The sequence below is a fragment of the Pristiophorus japonicus genome, chromosome 14, assembly GCF_044704955.1.
Source record: "Pristiophorus japonicus isolate sPriJap1 chromosome 14, sPriJap1.hap1, whole genome shotgun sequence".
Taxonomy (NCBI): domain Eukaryota; kingdom Metazoa; phylum Chordata; class Chondrichthyes; family Pristiophoridae; genus Pristiophorus; species Pristiophorus japonicus.
Genome location: NC_091990.1, coordinates 185,781,484 through 185,805,196, shown reverse-complemented (window position 1 = coordinate 185,805,196; position 23,713 = coordinate 185,781,484). Strand labels below are relative to the sequence as shown.

At 44.2% G+C, this 23,713-nt stretch overlaps 1 protein-coding gene across 10 annotated transcripts in view; it reads left to right on the top strand.

Annotated features, from left to right (window-relative positions):
* stk33 (serine/threonine kinase 33) overlaps window positions 1–23,713 on the top strand; it is a 220,948-nt gene that overhangs the window by 43,798 nt on the left and 153,437 nt on the right. The window contains exon 3 of one of the 10 annotated variants that reach the window (XM_070899950.1): window positions 10,149–10,257. The exons of the other annotated variants lie outside the window; for them this stretch is intronic. The gene's annotated coding sequence lies outside the window, so the exon portion shown is untranslated. The remainder of the gene's footprint in view (window positions 1–10,148; window positions 10,258–23,713) is intronic. 10 annotated transcript variants of the gene reach the window in all.

Sequence of the window (23,713 nt, the reverse complement as noted above, 5' to 3'; positions counted from 1 at the left end):
AGTCCATCAGGCCCTGGGGATTTATCGGCCTTCAATCCCATCAATTTCCCCAACACAATTTCCCGACTAATAAGGATTTCCCTCAGTTCCTCCTCCTTACTAGACCCTCTGACCCCTTTTATATCCGGAAGGTTGTTTGTGTCCTCCTTAGTGAATACCAAACCAAAGTACTTGTTCAATTGGTCTGCCATTTCTTTGTTCCCGTTATGACTTCCCCTGATTCTGACTGCAGGGGACCTATGTTTGTCTTTACTAACCTTTTTCTCTTTACATACCGATAGAAACTTTTGCAATCCGCCTTAATGTTCCCTGCAAGCTTCTTCTCGTACTCCATTTTCCCTGCCCTAATCAAACCCTTTGTCCTCCTCTGCTGAGTTCTAAATTTCTCCCAGTCCCCGGGTTCGCTGCTATTTCTGGCCAATTTGTATGCCACTTCCTTGGCTTTAATACTATCCCTGATTTCCCTTGCTAGCCACGGTTGAGCCACCTTCCCTTTTTATTTTTACGCCAGACAGGAATGTACAATTGTTGTAGTTCATCCATGCGGTCTCTAAATGTCTGCCATTGCCCATCCACAGTCAACCCCTTAAGTATCATTTGCCAATCTATCCGAGCCAATTCACGCCTCATACCTTCAAAGTTACCCTTCTTTAAATTCTGGACCATGGTCTCTGAATTAACTGTTACATTCTCCATCCTAATGCAGAATTCTACCATATTATGGTCACTCTTCCCCAAGGGGCCTCGCACAACGAGATTGCTAATTAATCCTCTCTCATTACACAACACCGTCTAAGATGGCCTCCCCCCCTAGTTGGTTCCTCGACATATTGGTCTAGAAAACCATCCCTAGATGCGTGCAGTGCTACCACGCCACCTTCACCTCCTCCAAGAGAAGGGAGATCATGAATGTGGGGCCACAAATGAGGAGACCCCGACATCGGGGCAGAAGGCATTGCACCTCCATGGCTTTATCGGGAGCACTTATCACATCTAGACATGTCTGAGAAGCAGTGCGAGTGTGTTAGAAGGCTGCGGTTCTGCAAGGAGGTAGTCACCACCATCTCCTGCAGCCAGACCCAAGGCTGATATCGGGACCAGGACTTCGCTGTCCGTCACAGTAAAGGTCACCGTGACACTCAGTTTCTTTGCCTCCGGCTCCCTCCAGGCCGCAGCAGGGGACTTCCGCAGCGTGTCACAATTTGTTGCTCATTGCTGTATCCGCAAGGTCACAGCCGCTCTGTGCCACAGAAGAATGGACGACATAAAGTTTCCCATGACAAGGGAGGAACGGTCATGTGGCTTCGCCAGGATAACGGGCTTTCTGATGGTTCAGGGCGCCACTGATTGCAGCCACGTGGCATTGCGTGCACCACACCAGAATGCGGAGATGTTTCGCAACCGCAAGGACTACCCCAATCTGTGTGTCATTGGTGTGTGACCACATGCAGTGCATCCTCGGTGTGAATGCTCGCGATCCTGGCAGCGCACACGGTGCTTTCATCCTATGGGAGAGCACTTTGCCACCATGTGAAGGTCGCGGCTGTCTGCTCGGCGACACTTGGCTCATGACACCCCATACACTTAGAGTTTGTGCTTTGTCAACATTCAAGATTAGAGTGTGTAGGTGGAAGAAGCAAAAGGGATTGAAAGGATATGGGTACAGGGTGGGTAAATGTGATTAGAACTATTGGAGTAAACGCTACCATGGACTCGGGACAATTGGCCTGTTTCCATGTTAAAAATACATAGTTGCATGTTTCATTGTGTTGGAGTGCATAGAAAGCTTTGTTGCGTTAGGAATTCCCAGTGGTTATATTTTTTTATGATTTGGTGATGATGCAGGGTGTATCGAGATGACGAAATGAGTGCACCATATTGCCAGTACATGTTGCAACATGACTATTTAATTTGACCAACGCTTAGCACTGTTTTCAGCAAATCTATTTTGGTAATGGAGATTAGGGTTTCCTTCTTCCCTAAATTGGTGTTTTTCTATGGCTTCTACAATGTGTGTGAAAGCCTATATGATGAAAAAAGTAAGATTTTAATCATTCTTCAAATGAAAGCATCTCTTCTGATTCCTCCCAACAATCCCTTGGGCCCTGCAGGAGATTTTTTAATTTTTTTTTGTTTGGGTGATTGGAAGCAAGCCATTCTTTGGATATTTTAGGTTAAAAAGAAGTGAATTACTGCACAGGTCCTGTTGCTTAGCAGAAGGCACGAGCACTTGATCACATGGGAAGTAAAAAAAAAATAATGATTCCCCAATCAGGATTTGATGATCCTACAGTATGTGAAGGATGCTATCATTTAAAGCTAGCTAATCTGATTTTATCCACACTAATTCTTTCCATCATCTAGATTATCCTCCAGAATTTTCACAAAACAAAGAGCAATGTGAGATATCACTCATTGCCTAGATTCTTTTGTCGTGTGTCTTTCATTTCCTTTTCTTGAGGAATAAAAGTATAATGTTTCTTTTCGTTATTTGTGGTTTGCTTGTCTTTGGAGGCCCAGCCCGGTGCGTGCTGCTGCAGGAGGGCGACGGCTACGAAGCCAGGTCACTGACTGCAGTGCGGGCAGGCACAGCAGCAAAAGTTCGTAGAGGGAAGTGACCGGGGCCCAGGAGAGGCGTGAATCTGGGGTCCAGAAGAGATGAGGGCCCAGGGGCAGCACCACACTGCGATATGTGTGCACGCTCCGTCTGTGCAGCAGAGCTGGTCTCCGGTTAGTCTTGGGTAATCCTTGCCACTGGACCAAGGCCTAGCTGTGTCAAGCCTGTGTGGTGGCTGGTGTGCAACGTTAAAAAAATCCACGCACAGGCATCTTCCATCCTTCAGGATGTAGTTCGGGATCTACAATATTAGGTCCTTCATTGAAACACCTGTGAACTCATCCCTTTTTGGTGTGGAAGCAAGTCATCCTCGCTTCGAGGGACTGCCTATGATGATGATGATGATGATGTGCCAATGGTCACACTATCTACAAATTGCCATTATCTGCCAGAAAATAAGGAAAAAGGGTGGTTATAAGCACTGTAATACTGGTCACCGTGGTATTGATGTGATTTTCATCAATTTCTTGGTAAAACGTAACTGAATCCAAAATTGTTGCATATATTGAATGTCATTGTACATATGTAGTGGCATGCTGATTTTGAGGGAAAATTGGAACCTTATTGATGAAAAGAATGTCAGTATGAATGAGGATGGTGGAGTTCAATATGCCTCAGATGCTGGTTCTTGCATAAAGTACTTTGTGATGCAGCATAATATGACAGGAATGTTCTTTTAACTATTTTTAGAAGAGATAGAGGAGGAATCTATTCACAATGTAATTTTGCATAAGTGCTTTCTTGACCTTGGGATGGTCAAGGCTGCTGAAAGGAAACAGCGTTGCATCTAGCCTGTGTTAAACCACACCTTGGAGTTCTTTGTGAACACCAGTAGTTGAAGAAACAAATCCTCTCCCAGTATTCTATTTCCTTGCCATGATAATCGCAAAGTTTATCCAAAAGAGGAAATGACCATTTAACTACCAATGTAGTTGAACTAATCAATGGTCTTTTCGATAATGGGACAATGGATCCGCTTGAAAAGGTCTGTTTGCACTTCAATAGTTTATTTGACTTCTATATTTTGCGAATCTTTGTTATTAAATCATATATCAGTGTCTCAAAAGAGTGAGAGTTGTTAACTTTGTGGGTTTATCAGGGAATCCTTTTGCTGTTTATAGCAGTTAATAACTATCCTTTGCCACTCTGTCAAATGATAGTTGAGTTAAGGCATTCTTCTGGCAGATTATGCCAATGGTCACATTTTGTACTATCTACAAATTGTCATTATCTGCCAGGGAATAAGAAAAAAGGGTGGTTATAAGCACTGTAATACTGGTCACCGTGGTATTGATGTGATTTTCATCAATTACTTGGTAAAACATAACTGAATCCAAAATTGTTGCATATATTGAATGTCATTGTATATATGTAGTGGCATGCTGATTTTGAGGGAAAATTGGAACCTTATTGATGAAAAGAATGTCAATATGAAAAGGTCTGTTTGCACTTCAATAGTTTAGTTGACTTCTACATTTTGCGAATCTTTGTTATTAAATCATATATCAGTGTCTGAAAAGAGTGAGAGTTCTGGGGGAGGTGGGAGCAGTACAAACCGGATGGACTGCACCTGGGCAGGACCGGAACCAATGTCCTAGGGGGATGGTTTGCGAGTGCTGTTGGGGAGGAGTTAAACTAATATGGCAGCGGGATGGGAACCGATGCAGAGAGGCAGAGGGAAATAAAAGGAAGACAAGAAAAAGATAGAAATAAGAAGAGGAAAAGTGGAGGGCAGAGAAACCCAAGGCAAAAAACAAAAAGGGCAACATTACAGCAAAATTCTAAAGGAGCAAAGTGTGTTAAAAAGACAAGCCTGAAGGCTCTGTGCCTCAATGCGAGGAGTATTCGGAATAAGGTGGACGAATTAACTGCGCAGATAGCAGTTAATGGGTGTGATGTAATTGGCATCACAGAGACATGGCTCCAGGGTGACCAAGGCTGGGAACTCAACATCCAGGGGTATTCAACATTTAGGAAGGATAGACAGAAAGGAAAAGGAGGCAGGGTGGCGTTGCTGCTTAACAGGAAATTAATGCAATAGTAAGGAAGGACATTAGCCTGGATGATGTGGAATCTATATGGGTGGAGCTACGGAATACCAAAGGGCAGAAAACGCTGGTCGGAGTTGTGTACAGACCACCAAATAGTAGTAGTGAGATTGTGGACAACATCAAACAAGAAATAAGGGATGTGTGCAATAAAGGTACAGCAGTTATCATGGGTGACTTTAATTTACATATAGATTGGGCTAACCAAACTAGTAGCAGTGCGGTGGAGGAGGATTTCCTGGGTGTATTAGGGATGGTTTGGTAAATGGGCTAAGGTTTGGCAGATGGAATACAATGTCGGAAAGTGTGAGGTCATCCACCTTGGGAAAAAAAATCAGTAAAAGGGAATATTATTTGAATGGGGAGAAATTACAACATGCTGCAGTGCAGAGGGACCTGGGGGTCCTTGTGCATGAAACTCTTTTGAGTTTACCTGAAAATAAACATAAACATTAAAACCATGCCACCCGCCTGGGTGACACAGCAGACATTTTCAAGGCCCCTTTTTTTTTCCCATTTTTTTTCTTTTTTTTTGGTTTTTTTTTGGGGCGCTAAAATCAAATATTTCCACTGCCCCCTATAAAAGGGGAGGGGGACACTAAAAGCACCGGCAATGAAAACAAATTAAACTTTAAAACGTAAAATCAAATTAAAATTTGGTTGCCGGGCGTGATGATGCACTCCAGTCCCTCCGGTGCCCACCTCTCGCGGAAGGCCGCGAGCGTACCGGTGGACACCGCGTGCTCCATCTCCAAGGACACCCTGGACCGGATGTAAGAGCGGAAGAGAGGCAGGCAGTCAGGTTGAACGACCCCCTCGACCGCCCGCTGCCTGGACCGGCTGATGGCACCCTTGGCCGTGCCTCCTTGTGCATGAAACTCTTTTTGGAGTTCACCTGCAAAACATAAAACATTAAACGGTGCCACCCGACCTGGGTGACACTCCAGACATTTACAAGGCCCTTTTTTTTTCCCCCCTTTTTTTTTTGTGTTTTTCTTTTTTTTTTTGTTTTTTTTTTGGGCACTAAAATCACAATTTTTCCCCAGTGCCCCCTATAAAAGGGAAGGGGACACTAAAAGCACCGGCAATTAAAACAAATTAACTTTAAAACGTAAAATCAAATTAAAATTTGGTTGCCGGGCGTGATGATGCACTCCAGTCCCTCCGGTGCCCACCTCTCGCGGAAGGCCGCGAGCGTACCGGTGGACACCGCGTGCTCCATCTCCAAGGACACCCTGGACCGGATGTAAGAGCGGAAGAGAGGCAGGCAGTCAGGTTGAACGACCCCCTCGACCGCCCGCTGCCTGGACCGGCTGATGGCACCCTTGGCCGTGCCTCCTTGTGCATGAATCCCAAAAAGTTAGTTTGCAGGTGCAGCAGGTAATCAGGAAGACGAATGGAATGTTGGCCTTCATTGCGAGAGGGATGGAGTACAAAAGCAGGGAGGTCCTGCTGCAACTGTACAGAGTATTGGTGAGGCCGCACCTGGAGTACTGCGTGCAGTTTTGGTCACCTTACTTAAGGAAGGATATACTAGCCTTGGAGGGGGTACAGAGACGATTCACTAGGCTGATTCCGGAGATGAGGGGGTTACCTTATGATGATAGATTGAGTAGACTGGGTCTTTACTTGTTGGAGTTCAGAAGGATGAGGGGTGATCTTATAGAAACATTTAAAATAATGAAAGGGATAGACAAGATCGAGGCAGAGAGGTTGTTTCCACTGGTCGGGGAGACTAGAACTAGGGGGCACAGCCTCAAAATACGGGGGAGCCAATTTAAAACCGAGTTGAGAAGGAATTTCTTCTCCCAGAGGATTGTGAATCTGTGGAATTCTCTGCCCAAGGAAGCAGTTGAGGCTAGCTCATTGAATGTATTCAAATCACAGATAGATAGATTTTTCACCAATAAGGGAATTAAGGGTTATGGGGAGCGGGCGGGTAAGTGGAGCTGAGTCCACGGCCAGATCAGCCATGATCTTTTTGAATGGCGGGGCAGGCTCGAGGGGCTAGATGGTCTACTCCTGTTCCTAATTCTTATGTTCTTATGGTTGTATGGTTTTCTTGACCAATATGTCGAGGAACCAACTAGAGAGCTGGCCATCCTAGACTGGGTGATGTGTAATGAGAAGGGACTAATTAGCAATCTTGTTGTGCGAGGCCCCTTGGGGAAGAGTGACCATAATATGGTAGAATTCTTTCTTAAGATGGAGAGTGACACAGTTAATTCAGAGACTAGGGTCCTGAACTTGGGGAAAGGTAACTTCGATGGTATGAGGCGTGACTTGGCTGGAATAGACTGACAAATTATACTTAAAGGGTTGACGGTGGATAGGCAATGGCAAACATTTATAGATCACATGGATGAACTTCAACAATTGTACATTCCTGTCTGGAGTAAAAATCAAACAGGGAAGTTGGCTCAACCGTGGCTAACAAGGGAAATGAAGGATAGTGTTAGATCCAAGGAAGAGGCATATAAATTGGCCAGAAAAAGCAGCAGACCTGAGGACTGGGAGAAATTTAGAATTCAACAGAGGAGGACAAAGGGTTTAATTAAGAGGGCGAAAATAGAGTACGAGAGGAAGCTTGCCGGGAATATAAAAACTGACTGCAAAAGCTTCTATAAATATGTGAAGAGAAAAAGATTAGTGAAGACAAACGTAGGTCCCTTGCAGTCGGACTCAGGTGAATTTATAATGGGGAACAAAGAAATAGCAGACCAATTGAACAAATACTTTGGTTCTGTCTTCACGGAGGAAGACACAATTAACCTTCCGGATGTACTAGGGGACCGAGGGTCTAGTGAGAAGGAGGAACTGAAGGATATCCTTATCAGGCGGGATATTGTGTTAGGGAAATTGATGGGATTGAAGGCCGATAAATCCCCGGGGCCTGATTGTCTGCATCCCAGAGTACTTAAGGAAGTGGCCCTAGAAATAGTCCAATAGTCTATCGACTCTGGATCAGTTCCTATGGACTGGAGGGTAGCTAATGTAACACCACTTTTTAAAAAAGGAGGGAGAGAGAAAATGGATAATTATAGCCTGACATCAGTTGTGGGGAAAATGTTGGAATCAATTATTAAAGATGAAATAGCAGCGCATTTGAAAGCAGTGACAGGATTGGTCCAAGTCAGCATGGATTTATGAAGGGGAAATCATGCTTGACAAATCTTCTGGAATTTTTTGAGGATGTAACTAGTAGAGTGGACAAGGGAGAATCAGTGGATGTGGTGTATTTGGACTTTCAAAAGGCCTTTGACAAGGTCTCACATAACAGATTGGTGTGCAAAATCAAAGCACATGGTATTAGGGGTAATGTACTGACGTGGATAGAGAATTGGTTGGCAGACAGGAAGCAGAGGGTCTGGATAAACGGATCCTTTTCGGAATGGGAGGCAGCGACTAGTGGAGTGCCGCAGGACTCGGTGCTGGGACCCCAGCTCTTTACAATATACATTAATGATTTGGATGAAGGAATTGAGTGTAATATCTCCAAGTTTGCCGATAACATTAAACTGGGTGGCGGTGTGAGCTGTGAGGAGGATGCTAAGAGGCTGCAGGGTGATTTGGACAGGTTCTGTGAGTGGGCAAATGCATGGCAGATGCAGTATAATGTCGATAAATGTGAGTTTATCCACTTTGGTGGCAAAAACACAAAGGCAGAATATTATCTGAATGGCGGCAGATTAGGAAAAGGGGAGGTGCAACGAGACCTGGGTGTCATGGTACATCAGTCATTGAAAGTAGGCATGCAGGTACAGCAGGCGGTGAAGAAGGCAAATGGCATGTTGGCCTTCATAGCTAGGGGATTTGAGTATAGGAGCAGGGAGGTCTTACTGCAGTTGTACAGGGCCTTGGTGAGGCCTCACCTGGAATATTGTGTTCAGTTTTGGTCTCCTAATCTGAGGAAGGACGTTCTTGCTGTTGAGAGAGTGCAGCGAAGTTCACCAGACTGATCCAGGGATGGCTGGACTGACATATGAGGAGAGACTGGATCAACTGGGCCTTTATACATTGGAGTTTAGAAGGATGAGAGGGGATCTCATCGAAACGTATAAGATTCTGATGGGACGGGACAGGTTAGATGCGGGAAGAATGTTCCCGATGTTGGGGAAGTCCAGAACCAGGGGACATAGTCTTAGGATAAGGGGTAGGCCATTTAGGACTGAGACGAGGAGAAACTTCTTCACTCAGCGAGTTGTTAACCTGTGGAATTCCCTACCGCAGAGAGTTGTTGATGCCAGTTCATTGGATATATTCAAGAGGGAGTTAGATATGGCCCTTACGGCTAAAGGGATCAAAGGGTATGGAGAGAAAGCAGGAAAGGGGTACTGAGGTGAATGATCAACCATGATCTTATTGAATGGTGGTGCAGGCTCGAAGGGCCGAAGGGCCGAATGGTCTACTCCTGCACCTATTTTCTTTGTCTCTGTGACTTCCAAGCAAGAATTCTAAGTTCTCAATATATCTTGGAGGGAGTTATTTAACTTAGTTAATCACTGTGACCTCCAAGTGTATAATTTACATTGCCAAAACATTTATTGAGATAGAAGGGAACATTTGCAGGCTACAGACTGCTTGTGGATGATGATTATTTACATCTAATTCATTGTTTCTTGGTCAAGGTTATGCCACTACTAGATACAAAGTGCAGCATATATCTGAAATTTCAAAATGATTTAAGTACTGAGGCACAATGGTAACCTACTGCTTTGATGTAACTTGAGCTATATTTTATATAAACAAAATAGATTAGCAGAAAAAAACAAGTATCTGAAATATATAGTTACCTATTTTCTGTAAATCTGCAATGAATTATGGATTTTTAAATCTTTGGTTTGAAAGGAACACCATATTAAAGAAGGAAAAGCTTGGCGAGTACTTTCTGCACAAATTATTTCGGCAGCTCTTTCCCTTCAGTTACAACCGGACTAAAATTCCAGCCTCGCCGGGTCCGTACGAAGTGCACACGGACCACTGAGGCCTCACAAAAGCCGGTTTTCGGGGCGAGATGCGCATGTGCCAAAACTACCTTTTCCAATCTGTCAAGATTTCTCTTCACAGATCCTCCACATCCCGGGAGAAGGACATCCGCGCGGGAGAGATTGGGCTATTTGCCCAACTCATGCCCAGCGAATGTCCTTCAAACTTTTACACCTGGTAAAAGCAGGTGCATAGCCTACTTTTACCAGCGCAAGAGTTTTAAAACATATAAAAATTAAATTTAAATACACATTTTTATAGTAAAAACCCTGTCCGTTAAGGTAAGTTTATTTTTAACACTATTAAAACACAAAAGAAAATCCAAAAATTATGTATTTTTTCTAAAACATTTAATTATATTTAATTTCAATATTAAATATGTGAGGTGTTTTATTTATTTATTTATTAATTTATTATGCTGTGTTTGGGTGTTTTAGGGGGGTTTCTCATTGATGGTAATGGGAACTCGTACAAATGGATTGTGATTGTTTGTCCAGGCCCACGTGACTCCAGCTTGGACTAGCGTACCTCGAAGTCAGGTCCCCATGCGCTGCGCAGCGAATCGAGGCCTCTGACCGGGATCTTTCATTTCTCCAAGAGCAACAGGTAGATTCGTAGATTTTTTTCGGGTCGGAGGCATTCGTATGAAGGAAGCCTCCGACGTTTATTTTAAGCCCATTATCTTCTACCTATTCGATATCCTCACCTCTTCCTGTATATTTTGTAATGTATGGAAAACTTCCATTGCAAGTCTCCATTTTCCTTCTGAACTGCTTTGCTGGCTGGACAGGTGCTGCTGCATATTCAGCCAGTTGTGTTTTTGTTGTGGCTTTCCATGTCTAGCTATTGCGCCAGTTTGAAGTGCCAGCCTGTGGTTAAAATCTCGAGCCACACTGACACGCCGGGGCTCAGGAGGGCACATATATGTCGGAAATATAATTTATTTTTAGAGATGGGAGCATGATTTCTAAAAGCCTCCTTTAATATCCTTTTCAGTGCCATGAAGTCATAACAATCACAGTGTTGTCTTATGGGATGTTGATAAGTTGTTCCATTTTCTCATTATGCACATTTTTGGCACGATGGTATTTTAGCCAAATCTCTCTCTTGCTGCACTTTTTTTGAAAGAATATTCACCAATAAAGTGTAAGGTTTAATCTTGGAGTTTATTAAAACATACATTCCCATGTACTCTATCATTTCTGCATTAGTAATACTTAATTGTTTAAATTTGATAGCTGGTTCCCCTGTTTTAGATGACAACCTTATTCTGTGCCCAAGGTTTAGGGAATCTGGACATGTTGAGGCATGTAATTAGTTCTTGAAAGAATGTGCATTATATAGTGCTTTCACTACCTCAGGATATCCCAAAGCGCTTCACAGCCAATGAATTATTTTCAAGTGTTATTTAGGCAAATGCGACATCCAATTTGTGCACAGCAAGGTTCCACAAACAAAAATGAGATGAATGAATAGTTAATCTGTTTTTAATCATATTGGTTGAGCGATAAATGTTCAGATGCAGCCATAAATGTTGGCTAGGACACTGGGAGAACGCCTCCGCTCTACAAATAATGCCATGGAATCTTTTACGTCACCTATCAGGCAGAGGATCTTGGTGTAATGTTTTGTCCAACACTACTGACGTTGCAGCACTCCTTCAGTACTAAAGTGTCAGCCTAGAGTTTGTGCTCCAGTTTCTAGATTGGGGTTTGACTTTCTCAATCAAAGGCGAGAATGCTACCAATGAGCAAGCGGATGCATTGTAGTCCAACATCCCATTCCTTGCGCATTATTGTTCTCTGTTCCCCTTGTATTAGTTGAGGATGTGGACCTGAGCAGATTAAGGTACTCTGTGTAGTTTGTTCACTTTGGTTAAAGTGTAGACAATAATCCAAATTCTTGGCATTTAGCAAATGACAGGAGGAAATGCTCTTCAAAATCTGATACAAAAGCACCACAGCATTCAATTACTGTTGATGGTTATTAGTTTGAATAAGTAGCCACATTAGTTCTGATTTTTTCTTTAAATTAAGGTCATATAAACTGCAAATTTAGAAGAAGAGTTGAATACACTTAATATGCAAAATGCCTTTGACCTTTTGTAGTTAGGGTACTTTTAATTTTCAGTACAGAATGTGATTGTTCAAACAGTAAACAAGCTGTGTTTTGAGAATTCCAGATTATTTCAGCTGAAGTAAATGATGCAAATTAATGCTATTGACCAGGAAATCTGTACAAAATAAATAAATTGAAGCAATTACTGGCAAGCTTTAGGGCTCTCAGCATGAATGATACAGTCTAACATCATGGTGACAATTTTCAATAGTGTAGTGTGGTCCTTCACAGCTTGATGTAATAGTGATTCCTGTGACAACACTAGCCTAAGTGTAATTAGTTTATTACCCTAATGCATTGAAATAAATGTTAATTATGATCGTGATAGTTCATCCATTCTAAACCGAATATTTAGAATGAGAATATTTGTCTGATTTCACATTTTGACATGAAATGTGTATTTTTAAATTAGAGAATAATAAATATTTAATGTGACATGAATTCCTGATCTTACTGTCTGCATCAGGTTTTTAAAATTGCAAAATGCTGGTATAGGAACAAAAGCACCCTATTGAGCCGAAGATTGCAAAATAGGACAAAGTCCCAGTTAAACATTTCCTAATGTTCTGAAGTGACAAAGATATTCTTACACCTGACATTTTTGTGAATAAATCTTGCGTTTTGTGATTTATGGGCGATCACAGCAAATTGTTGTTGCAATGCAGCCTTCATGGAATGCCAGAGATTTTGATCTTTGCAGTGCTGTTAAGGGCAACAAGTAGTCTACAAATTTACCGACAAGGAAGGGAAAGTCTGCAATAAAAATCTAGGAATAACAGCAATATGTTACAAGATTAATGAGGTACCACACAAGCTGTGATCAACATATGCCATTGTGAAAGATGGCAGTGATAAAAACATAGCACTACCTTTATTGCCGATCTTTTTAGTCAATGAAATGGTGATGCCTAAATAGAGCCCAAGGAAATAATGATAAAAACATAAATGATCTGCTTTAAATTATGTTTAAGGCTGATAAATTCTGATTTACCCAAACAGTATTCACAGCTTAAGGATCATTTGCATATAAAATACAGAATTACTCAGTTTGTGGTAAAGGAATATAGCGAAATATTTTGTTACATCTGTAGGGATACGCTGGTTGTAACATGGGCCAGATTTTCGCCAAGTGTGCGCCCGGGTTTTCGCTGCGATTTGACCCTCTACTGTGAAACATAGAAACATATAAAATAGGTGCAGGAGTAAGCCATTCGGACCTTCTAGCCTGCACCGCCATTCAATGAGTTCATGGCTGAACATGAAACTTCAGTACCCCCTTCCTGCTTTCTCACCATACCCCTTGATCCCCCTAGTAGTAAGGACTACATCTAACTCCCTTTTGAATATATTTAGTGAATTGGCCTCAACAACTTTCTGTGGTAGAGAATTCCACAGGTTCACCACTCTCTGGGTGAAGAAGTTTCTCCTCATCTCGGTCCGAAATGGCTTACCCCTTATCCTTAGACTGTGACCCCTGGTTCTGGACTTCCCCAACATTGGGAACATTCTTCCTGCATCTAACCTGTCTAAACCCATCAGAATTTTAAACATTTCTATGAGATCCCCTCTCATTCTTCTGAACTCCAATGAATACAAGCCCAGTTGATCCAGTCTTTCTTGATAGGTCAGTCCCGCCATCCCGGGAATCAGTCTGGTGAACCTTTGCTGCACTCCCTCAATCGCAGGAATTCCTTCCTCAGGTTAGGAGACCAAAACTGTACACAATACTCCAGGTGTGGCCTCACCAAGGCCCTGTACAACTGTAGCAACACCTCCCTGCCCCTGTACTCAGATCCCCTCGCTATGAAGGCCAACATGCCATTTGCTTTCTTAACCGCCTGCTGTACCTGCATGCCAACCTTCAATGACTGATGTACCATGACACCCAGGTCTCGTTGCACCTTCCCTTTTCCTAATCTGTCACCATTCAGATAATAGTCTGTCTCTCTGTTTTTACCACCAAAGTGGATAACCTCACATTTATCCACATTATACTTCATCTGCCATGCATTTGCCCACTCACCTAACCTATCCAAGTCACTCTGCAGCCTCATAGCATCCTCCTCGCAGCTCACACTGCCACCCAACTTAGTGTCATCCGCAAATTTGGAGATACTACATTTAATCCCCTCGTCTAAATCATTAATGTACAGTGTAAACAGCTGGGGCCCCAGCACAGAACCTTGCGGTACCCCACTAGTCACCGCCTGCCATTCTGAAAAGTACCCATTTACTCCTACTCTTTGCTTCCTGTCTGCCAACCAGTTCTCAATCCATGTCAGCACACTACCCCCAATCCCATGTGCTTTAACTTTGCACATTAATCTCTTGTGTGGGACCTTGTCGAAAGCCTTCTGAAAGTCCAAATATACTACATCAACTGGTTCTCCCTTGTCCACTCTACTGGAAACATCCTCAAAAAATTCTAGAAGATTTGTCAAGCATGATTTCCCTTTCACAAATCCATGCTGACTTGGACCTATCATGTCACCTCTTTCCAAATGCGCTGCTATGACATCCTTAATAATTGATTCCATCATTTTACCCACTACTGAGGTCAGGCTGACCGGTCTATAATTCCCTGTTTTCTCTCTCCCTCCTTTTTTAAAAAGTGGGGTTACATTGGATACCCACCACTCGATAGGAACTGATCCAGAGTCAATGGAATGTTGGAAAATGACTGTCAATGCATCCGCTATTTCCTTGGCCACCTCCTTAAGTACTCTGAGATGCAGTCCATCAGGCCCTGGGGATTTATCGGCCTTCAATCCCATCAATTTCCCCAACACAATTTCCCGACTAAAAAGGATTTCCCTCAGTTCCTCCTCCTTACTAGACCCTCTGACCCCTTTTATATCCGGAAGGTTGTTAGTGTCCTCCTTAGTGAATACCGAACCAAAGTACTTGTTCAATTGGTCCGCCATTTCTTTGTTCCCCGTTAAAACACGGTCGGTGGGATCCTCGGGTACCTGTTTGCAGCGGCGCTTCCACGTACTGTCGGGGAGAGGTGTGCTGACGTGCAACGATGCAGATTGCATTTGCGTCATACTTTTGGCGCACTCCCGACTCTTACGCCATGCCCAGAATACAGCCCTGCCAGCAACGGTAAGTATGAAAACTTGCAAAAAAATGTAAGTTAAAGTTTTTATTTTTAAATTATTTTTTAGCGATTTAGAAGATAAGGGTTTTGTGAATGTTTTTTGCAGTTTTTTTCCTCCCCTCCCAAGGCCTCGCTCAATGCTAATGGCCCCAGACTAAAGTTGCCGAAACTCGCGATTTGCACCGTGAATCATCATGCAACGCCAACATTACTGATGACGTAAAGGCCAAAAGTTAGGCCTAAAAACCGTAGCACAGCGAAAATGGTAATTTTGGCCTAAAACTACTGTTTTCGCCGAAAATCTAGCCCCGTATGGTGTAAAGTGGAAGGTTTATGATGGCTGATGCTATACAGTGGATTCTCCATACTTTGCATCAAAATAGATCAAACCTTTGGTGTGGTCACAGGCCCCAGAAGTTAGATTGTATTGGATTTTGCTTTAACATATCAATGTAAAGCCTCAGTATTCTGAAGTGTTGTGCTTAAGCCTTAATCGTACAACATTCCGTAGCATAATCAAGCCAAGGGTCGACACGTCACACTTTGAGCAAACCTTGCTGATGGTAGTATTCTTGCGACGCGGGTTCTAAAACAAACAAAGAAAATGTTGGAAATATACAGCAAGTCTGTCAATATCTAATAAAAGAAAATGCCAAGTTAACTTTTGGGTTTAGACCCTTTGTCAAAACTGGGTTTCAATTCACGTTTGATTTTCATCACCGCGAACCTGAACAACAGGAAACACACGGTAAAGTTAAAGCACGTGGACATTTGACAAAGTCAGCTGCCATTGTTATGGTTGGTAGTGGTTGCTTGAATACTGTGTTCAGTTCTGGATGCTAAGAAACAAGGGAAGAATTGAATTTGATCTGTCATCTTTTGGAATGACTGAGGAAAATGTGTGAATGTGATTTGCAGTGTGTCTGTTGTCCACCATCAATATGTATGACTATTTGTGCGCATAGTCGAAGGTGCAGCAAAAAGCTTTCACGTGCATCATTAAGATTCTGCATTAATGTCAGACAAATAACAGGCTTGAGTAGATGTGCAATATATTTCATTCAGTACCTTCATCTGTCATTGCCAATAACCTGGAATCTCTAAAAGCTATCAAACATTGCGTATATCAAATGGAGAGGGATTTACTGCCACTGAACTTTTGCCTGCTTTTATAATGGAACACCAACTGCACAATACAAGCTGGTTATCGCACCTGAACAGATACAGTATAAGACTTCTTCTTTTACTGCAACAAGATAGCTACAACTGGTTTGATAAAAGTGTACCGAGGGATAGTTCCATAGCTAACACCCATTATTAGAAAATGCATTTCCATCTGTTTAGTAACATAATAGTAATATAATACAGATTAAAATTTCTTCCATTGCTTAGTAATTTATAGGGTGCCAGCATATTAAAATATGACTGTGGAATAATAACCATATTAAATCCTCTTGGGAACTGTGGCCACATTTCTGCGAAGGGTTGTTACTTTGGATACAGTAGTAAAAACATTTCATTTGTGGAATGTAGTCCAATGGATTTCGATATATATTTTTTGTACCTTTACTCTTTCTTGTTTTATAATACTATGTCATAAGTTGACAGTGAGCTTTTTAAAAATGATTATATATAGTGTACCCTGTACAATTTGGTTTTATGCACATGATGGTTTTGCTTTCATTAGTGAGTGTAAGACCACGTAACAGTGCCATATCAAAAACTATAGTTTAAATTGTCAAACTAAACTAAACATTTTTAACATGTAGTTTTGCACCACATTTAAGGTTGTTACCGTATAATTGTGTAAATAAATAGTAGAATGGCTGGTAATCAATTAAAATTTATGTTGGTTTAGAGGGAAAATGTGTTGAAGGTATTATTCAGAGCTCTCATGGATTTTTCAAAATGGTTTTGAATAAGGCCTATTGTAACGCAAATCAAACTTTAATCAAATCTGCTATTTTGCAACTGAAGCTTACTGTAGAAAATTTGCCATTTTTTAGTCTCTCATTTTTCAAAATCAATAAACTTCTATTGGCACAGGAAGTATTTAAAAAAATATAATCCAATAATGTATGAAACATTTTGCATTTATGTGCTTCCTGGCATCTTTTCCCATTATAAATTCCAGTGTCCAGATTTATATTGGCCTGGATTTTGCGGTCAGCGGTGAAGGAACAGTGCTCGCCGTTCATTATGCTGACAGCTGCCCACAAAGTTTTCTCGGGCTTTTCGACCGGAGACTTGCTCTAATCCGGCGTCTGATCCAACACAGCCCCCTCTACAGGGGATCTATGGCATCTGAGCAGGGCAAGAAAAGAGCGAGGTTCTCCAACTAATCGGATTGATGAATCCTCATGGCACACAGAGTCTAAAGCAGGAAGTATAAATTAAAATTAAATCATGTGCAGAAAGAAAAAAAAAAGATTGGGGTAGACAGATGGGATTAAGAGAGGTAAGAGACAGACAGAAAATGTAAAAAAAATTTAAATCTCCAACATTGATTAACTTCTGAAGGAAGATAACTCCACGCTTATAAAAGTAACATTTTTGGAACCAGAGCAGTTGTTTCGCAGTAATTATCGATTATCACACCGTTAAATTTATTTACTCCCTGAATGAACCAGCCCTAACTTTTTCAGCTGCCTGGAAAACTAATGGCAAGTACCCCAAGTTCACGCATTGCATTGATTTCAGTGCTGAGTCTATCAGCAAGGACTGTTACAGCACACTCTGTGGAGGAGCAGGGTATCTCTGACAGTAACTTCTGGATTTCTGCATTTAAATGCACATGTGTGGATGCCAGAAGTTGCTGTTTGACTTGCTTCGTTTTTACGATGAGTGCTGATAGAGCTCTGGAATTCCCTTCCTAAATCTCTCCGCCTCTCCACTTTTCTCTTTCCTCCTTTAAGACACTCCTTAAAACCTACCTTTTCGACCAAGCTTTTCGTCATCTGCCCTAACATCTCCTTATATGGCTTGGTGTTGAAACATTTTTTTTGTTGGTAACACTCCTGTGAAGTACCTTGGAATGTTTTATTACATTAAAGACGCTATATAAATATAAGTTGTTACCACCGTGCAGAATCTGGCCAAAGCGAACTTGGCACAATGTAATTACATCCTCTCCTCAATGCTGGTACTACAGCACCCCCCCACCTCCACTGGCCTGAGAGTGTAAGTACAGCATGCCAAGTTTGCATGGGCAGTTTTAATTATAACTAGATGTAGGAATTTATAATAAGAAAAAGACTAGTAAAGACCGAGAGTGTATGACTTAAAATGACAACTGAATTACACTTAAATACATGAAAATACAAGTTGTTACACTTGCATGGTCTGATCCATTTATTACTATCCTCTAACCTTGCTTTACCTAAAAACTATGCTTTATCTTGATACCCCGTATGCAATGCCACAGGAGCTCAGCTTGTGGTATAAGGTTTATGGGAATGTATTTTGGGTGTGAAGTATCTTTAATGATACTTCTGTTGCCTCTGTGATGTATCAAACAGCTTTGCTCCAAATTGTTAGTTTCAATGTGACCATACTCTGGGATTTGTAAGCAGGAGCCAGACCCAGCGCGGCACCCCCCTGACCTGCGAGGGAACACCATCGCGCAGGTCAGGGATGTAAGCAGGAGCCAGACCCAGCGCGGCACCCCCCTGACCTGCGAGGGAACACCATCGCGCAGGTCAGGGATGTAAGCAGGAGCCAGACCCAGCGCGGCGCACCCCTGACCTGCGAGGGAACACCATCGCGCAGGTCGGGGATGTAAGCAGGAGCCAGACCCAGCGCGGCGCTCCCCTGACCTGCGAGGGAACACCATCGCGCAGGTCAGGGATGTAAGCAGGAGCCAGACCCAACGCGGCACCCCCCTGACCTGCGAGGGAACACCATCGCGCAGGTCAGGGATGTAAGCAGGAGCCAGACCCAGCGCGGCGCACCCCTGACCTGCGAGGGAACACCATCGCGCAGGTCGGGGATGTAAGGAGGAGCTAACCGCTGCAGGGAGCAGCGTGAGTTAGTCTAGAAGTGCGACAGCTTTGAGGAGGGCGACTCGATTGACGTCACCATAATCCAGATTGGAGCGTGGGCAGGACCATCGACGGGGTCGGGACCCAAGTGCAGGAGGAGAGGCGGTGAGCAGCAGAGTAACGATGAGTTCGGGGCCCAGGAAACGTGGAGTCGAGGAGCAATGGGGTCGTGGCCCAGGAGTGGTACAGCAAAAAACAACAGCGGGGTTGGGGCCCAGGGATGGCGCAACAGAGCTTGGTCTCCAATCATCTTGGTTAATCCTTGCCACTGGACCAAGGCCTTGCTCTGTCAAGCCCATGTGGTGACTGGTGTGCAATGGCCACTCCACGTTAAAAGAATTCACGCACAGGCATCTTCCACCCTTCAAGATGTAGCTCGGGACTTGGAATGTCTGGTCCCTCATTGAAACACCTGTGAACTCATCTTTTTTTGGTGTGGAAGTGGGTTATCCTCTACACGAGGGACGGCCTAATACCGAATACTCTGGGAAATATTTGTGATAGGTTCATGAAAACATAAATCTGCAGGTGTCATTACATAGCAATTAGGAACAGAGATTCCAAGCTCTTCCTCTCCCCCCTCCACCCCCCCCCTTTACCTGACCCATGGGTTACAGAGGCCACTTTTTGGGCCCAAGTTTCCACACGCTCCTAGAACGGTGCAGTCCCGACCTGGGCGCCCGTTTTTCGCGCCTAAACCGGCGCCTAAAAAAATCCTCGGTAGTCTCCACCGACTTACAGGTCCTCTGGCCCTCGGCGCAGCGCAGCACGAGCTGTGGGGGGGCGGAGCCAGGTCCCTGCGCTGAAAGCAGTGCCGGGACCTCTGCACATGCGCGCTACAGTGGGCACGCAAGTGCAGTAGCTCCAGGCGCCGAACTGTGTGGGAGGGGCCCGAAGCACGCAGCCCCTAGCCCTGGCCCAATGGCCTCACTGGGGCTACGTGAATAAGGCTCCTCCCACGGCCAGCTCCTGCTCCCCCCCCCCGACCAGACCAGACACCCGCTCCCCCCCCCCCCCCCGCCTGCCTCCGGACCAGACCCGACCCGACACTCGCTCCCCCGCCGCCCCCCCCCCTGCCTCCGGACCAGACCCGACACCCGCTCCACCCCTGCCTCCGGACCAGACCAGACCCGACACCCGCACCCCCCCTCCCCCCCGACTGACACGACCCGACCCGCGCTCCCGCCCCCCGACCCGATTCTCCCCCCCCCCCCCCCCCCCCCCACTGGACCCGACCCGACACCCGCTCCCGGACTGGATCCGACCTGACCTCCCCCCCCCCCCCTCCCTCTCTCTCTCTCTCTCTCCCTCCGCCCCCCCCTCCCTCTCTCTCTCTCTCTCTCTCTCTCTCTCCGCAGCCCCCTCCCTCCCTCCCTCTCTCTCCCCCCCCCCTCTCTCTCCTCCCCCCTCTCTCTCTCTCCCCCCCTCTCTCTCTCCCCCCCCTCTCTCTCTCTCCCCCCCTCTCTCTCTCTCCCCCCCTCTCTCTCTCCCCCCCCTCTCTCTCTCTCCCCCCCCTCTCTCTCTCTCTCCCCCCCCTCTCTCTCTCTCCCCCCCCCTCTCTCTCTTCCCCCCCCCCCCCGACCCGAACTGAACCTCCCCTCCCCGACCCGACCCAACCCAACGCCACCTACCTGTAAATCTGGTGCTGGGGACGGGCCCTGCCCGAAGTCTCGGGCCGGCCCGTTCAGCCTTCGGTCCCGAAAGGCCTGCCTGAAGCACTTTCACACAGGTAGGTAGATGGTTTATTTAATCTTTTCTTTGCTTATAAATGTTTATTCAGGTTGGATTTATTTGTATAATATTTGTATAAGTATAAATAAGGATTTATTATAGAATTTAATGACTTCCCTCCCCCCCCACCTCGTTCTGGATGCCTAATTTGTAACCTGCGCCTGATTTTTTAATGTGTAGAACAGGTTTTTTCAGTTCTACAAAAATCTTCACTTGCTCCATTCTACTTTCGTTTGGAGTACGTTTTCACTGTGGAAACTTTCAAATCAGGCGTCAGTGGCCGGACACGCCCCCTTTTGAAGAAAAAATTCTGTTCCAAAGTAGAACTGTTCTACCTGACTAGAACTGCATAAAAAAAAATGTGGAGAATTGCGATTTCTAAGATAGTCCGTTCTCCACCAGTTGCTCCTAAAAATCAGGCGCAAATCATGTGGAAACTTGGGCCCATAGTGCTGTGGCTGCACAGACTGGCGATTACACCTAGTACTTTTTTGGTCTGTAGGAATCTGTAGCACACCAGGAGCTGTGCAGGTTCCAGCATTTGGGATTGTGCTATTTTAAAGAGGCCTCTCATTTTGGATATTCTGCAACAGGAACATGTTCTTCAAAATAAAGGAGATATATCTTGTATGGCCAGATTCAATTGATGCATGAAATGAGAGGCTCTTCTATTGGAAAATTTGCATTATTTTAAAGCAACACTTTGTGGATTGTGAGCTGATTTTGATTTGTGACTGAAACCAATTATTTTAACTACTGTATATGCAGAGAAGCACAATTTAAAAAAAAAATCTGTTAATTAGTTAGATTAAATGTTTCAGCATGTCCTCTGCATGGATAGAATACCAAGTCTATTAAAGGACAAAACATAACTGGAGGTTTTAATTAGCTCAATGTCCCTGTTACAAGTTTCTATTGCGAGAAAGCAGGAATGGGGTACTGAAGTTTCATGTTCAGCCATGAACTCATTGAATGGCGGTGCAGGCTAGAAGGGCTGAATGGCCTGCTCCTACACCTATTTTCTATGTTTAGGTTATAGTCACAGAGAATTTTCCGTTTTAAGGGTATTGTTATATAATAACATAAGCCATATGTGTAACAATAGTACCCTCCTTGTGAGCTGAACTTTTAATTTTATTCGTTCATTGGATGCGGGCATCACTCGCATTTATTGAGCATCCCGAATTATGCTTCAGAAGCTGGTGATGAACAACCATTTCAGAGGGCAGTTAAGAGTGGGTCTGAATTCTCATATAGGCCACACCAGGTAAGGATGGCAGATTTCCTTCCCTAAAGGACATTAGTGAGCCAGATGTGTTTTTACGATGGGTAGTTTCACAGTCACCATTACTGTTTATATTCCAGATTTACTTAATTAACGGAAATTAAATTCCCCCAGCTACCATGATGGGATTTGAACTCGTGCCTCCAGATCATTAGTCCAGTAACATAACCACTATGCTACCGTTCCTCCCTAGGTACGGGGGTATTCATGTCTTTTACCCGTGTGTTTTTGTAATATCTCTGAGGGCAAGCCCAAACAATAATGAGCAGCTTCAACGGGGCATATTGTGGCAAATGGAATATAATGTGGAAAAATGTGAAATTCTCCACTTTGGTAGGAAAAATAGAAAAACAGAGTATTTTTTAAATGGTGAGAGATTGGGAAATGTTGGTGTTCAGAGGGACCTAGATGTCCTTGCATACGAATTCCTTAAAGTTAACCTGCAGGTACAGCAAACAATTCGGAAAGCAAATGGTATGTTGGCCTTTATTACAAGAGGATTTGAGTAAGAGTAAAGACGTCTTAATGCAATTATATAGGGCCCTGGTGAGACCACACCTGGAGTATTGTGTACAGTTTTGGTCTTACCAAAGGAAGGATATACTTGCCATAGAGGGAGTGCAACGAAGGTTCACCAGACTCATTCCTGGGATGGTGGGGGTGGGGGGGATTGTCCTATGAGGAGAGATTGAGTAGACTAGGCCTATATTCTCTAGAGTTTAGAAGAATGAAAGGTGATCTCATTGAAATATACAAAATTCTTACAGGGCTTGACAGGGTAGATGCAGGGAGGATCCCCTGTTTCCCCTGACCTCACACACTCAGAATAAGGGGTCAGCCATTTAGGACTGAGATGAGGAGAAATTTTTTCACTGAGGGTGGTGAATCTTTGGAATTCTCTACCCCAGAGGACTGTGGAGGCTCAGTTGTTGAGTATATTCAAGACAGAGATCGATAGATTTTTGGATATTAAAGGAATCAAGGGATATGGGGATGGTGCAGGAAAGTGGCGTTGAAATGGAAGATCTTATTGAATGGCAGAGCAGGCTCGAGGGGTCAAATGGCCTACTCCTGCAACTATTTCTTATGTTCTTTGAGGACAGCATAAACTCTCTCTTGGAACCAATTCCACTGTGATGGGACTGTGCCTCTATGTTCTCTGATCTACACGAGAACAGTGTGAAAGTGTAGTGATGTTCTGGAAGCCCCTATTCATGCTCTCTACATTCCTATCTATGCCTACCTTCATGGATTGAAAGGCTGAGGAGATGCTGGACTCCAGAGCAATGATGGCAGCTGTCTGAGCCCCCAGAAAAGCTGTCTGAGCTGTTACGAGAGGGTCGATCATTGTGGGCCTCACTACTGTGTTCACAGAGGCACCACTGCTCCATGGTTGACTGCATGGTCTCTAGGCTGCGGTGGATGACCCCATGCAAGCTAGAGCAGGGCTCCTTCATGCTCTCTGCCATTGTGTTATGATTTTGCGAGAGGACAGCATGAGCCTGTCCCATAGAGGCAATGTCACTGTCATGGGGCAGTGCCTCTACACTTTCTGCTCTGCGTGAGAACAGTGAAAGAGGCTCTGGAAGCCCCGATTGATGAAAGACCGAGGAAATGCTAGATCCCAGAGCTAAAATGACAACAGTCTAAGCTCCCTTTGAAGCTGTCAGTCGAGACTCCATTGTTCGGAAAGCCCCTGCAGTGCTTTTAGAGCTGACCATTCTCTCCCAAGAGGGACTGCATGGTCTCAATGCTGTGCTGGATAACACCATACAAGCTAAAGCTGGG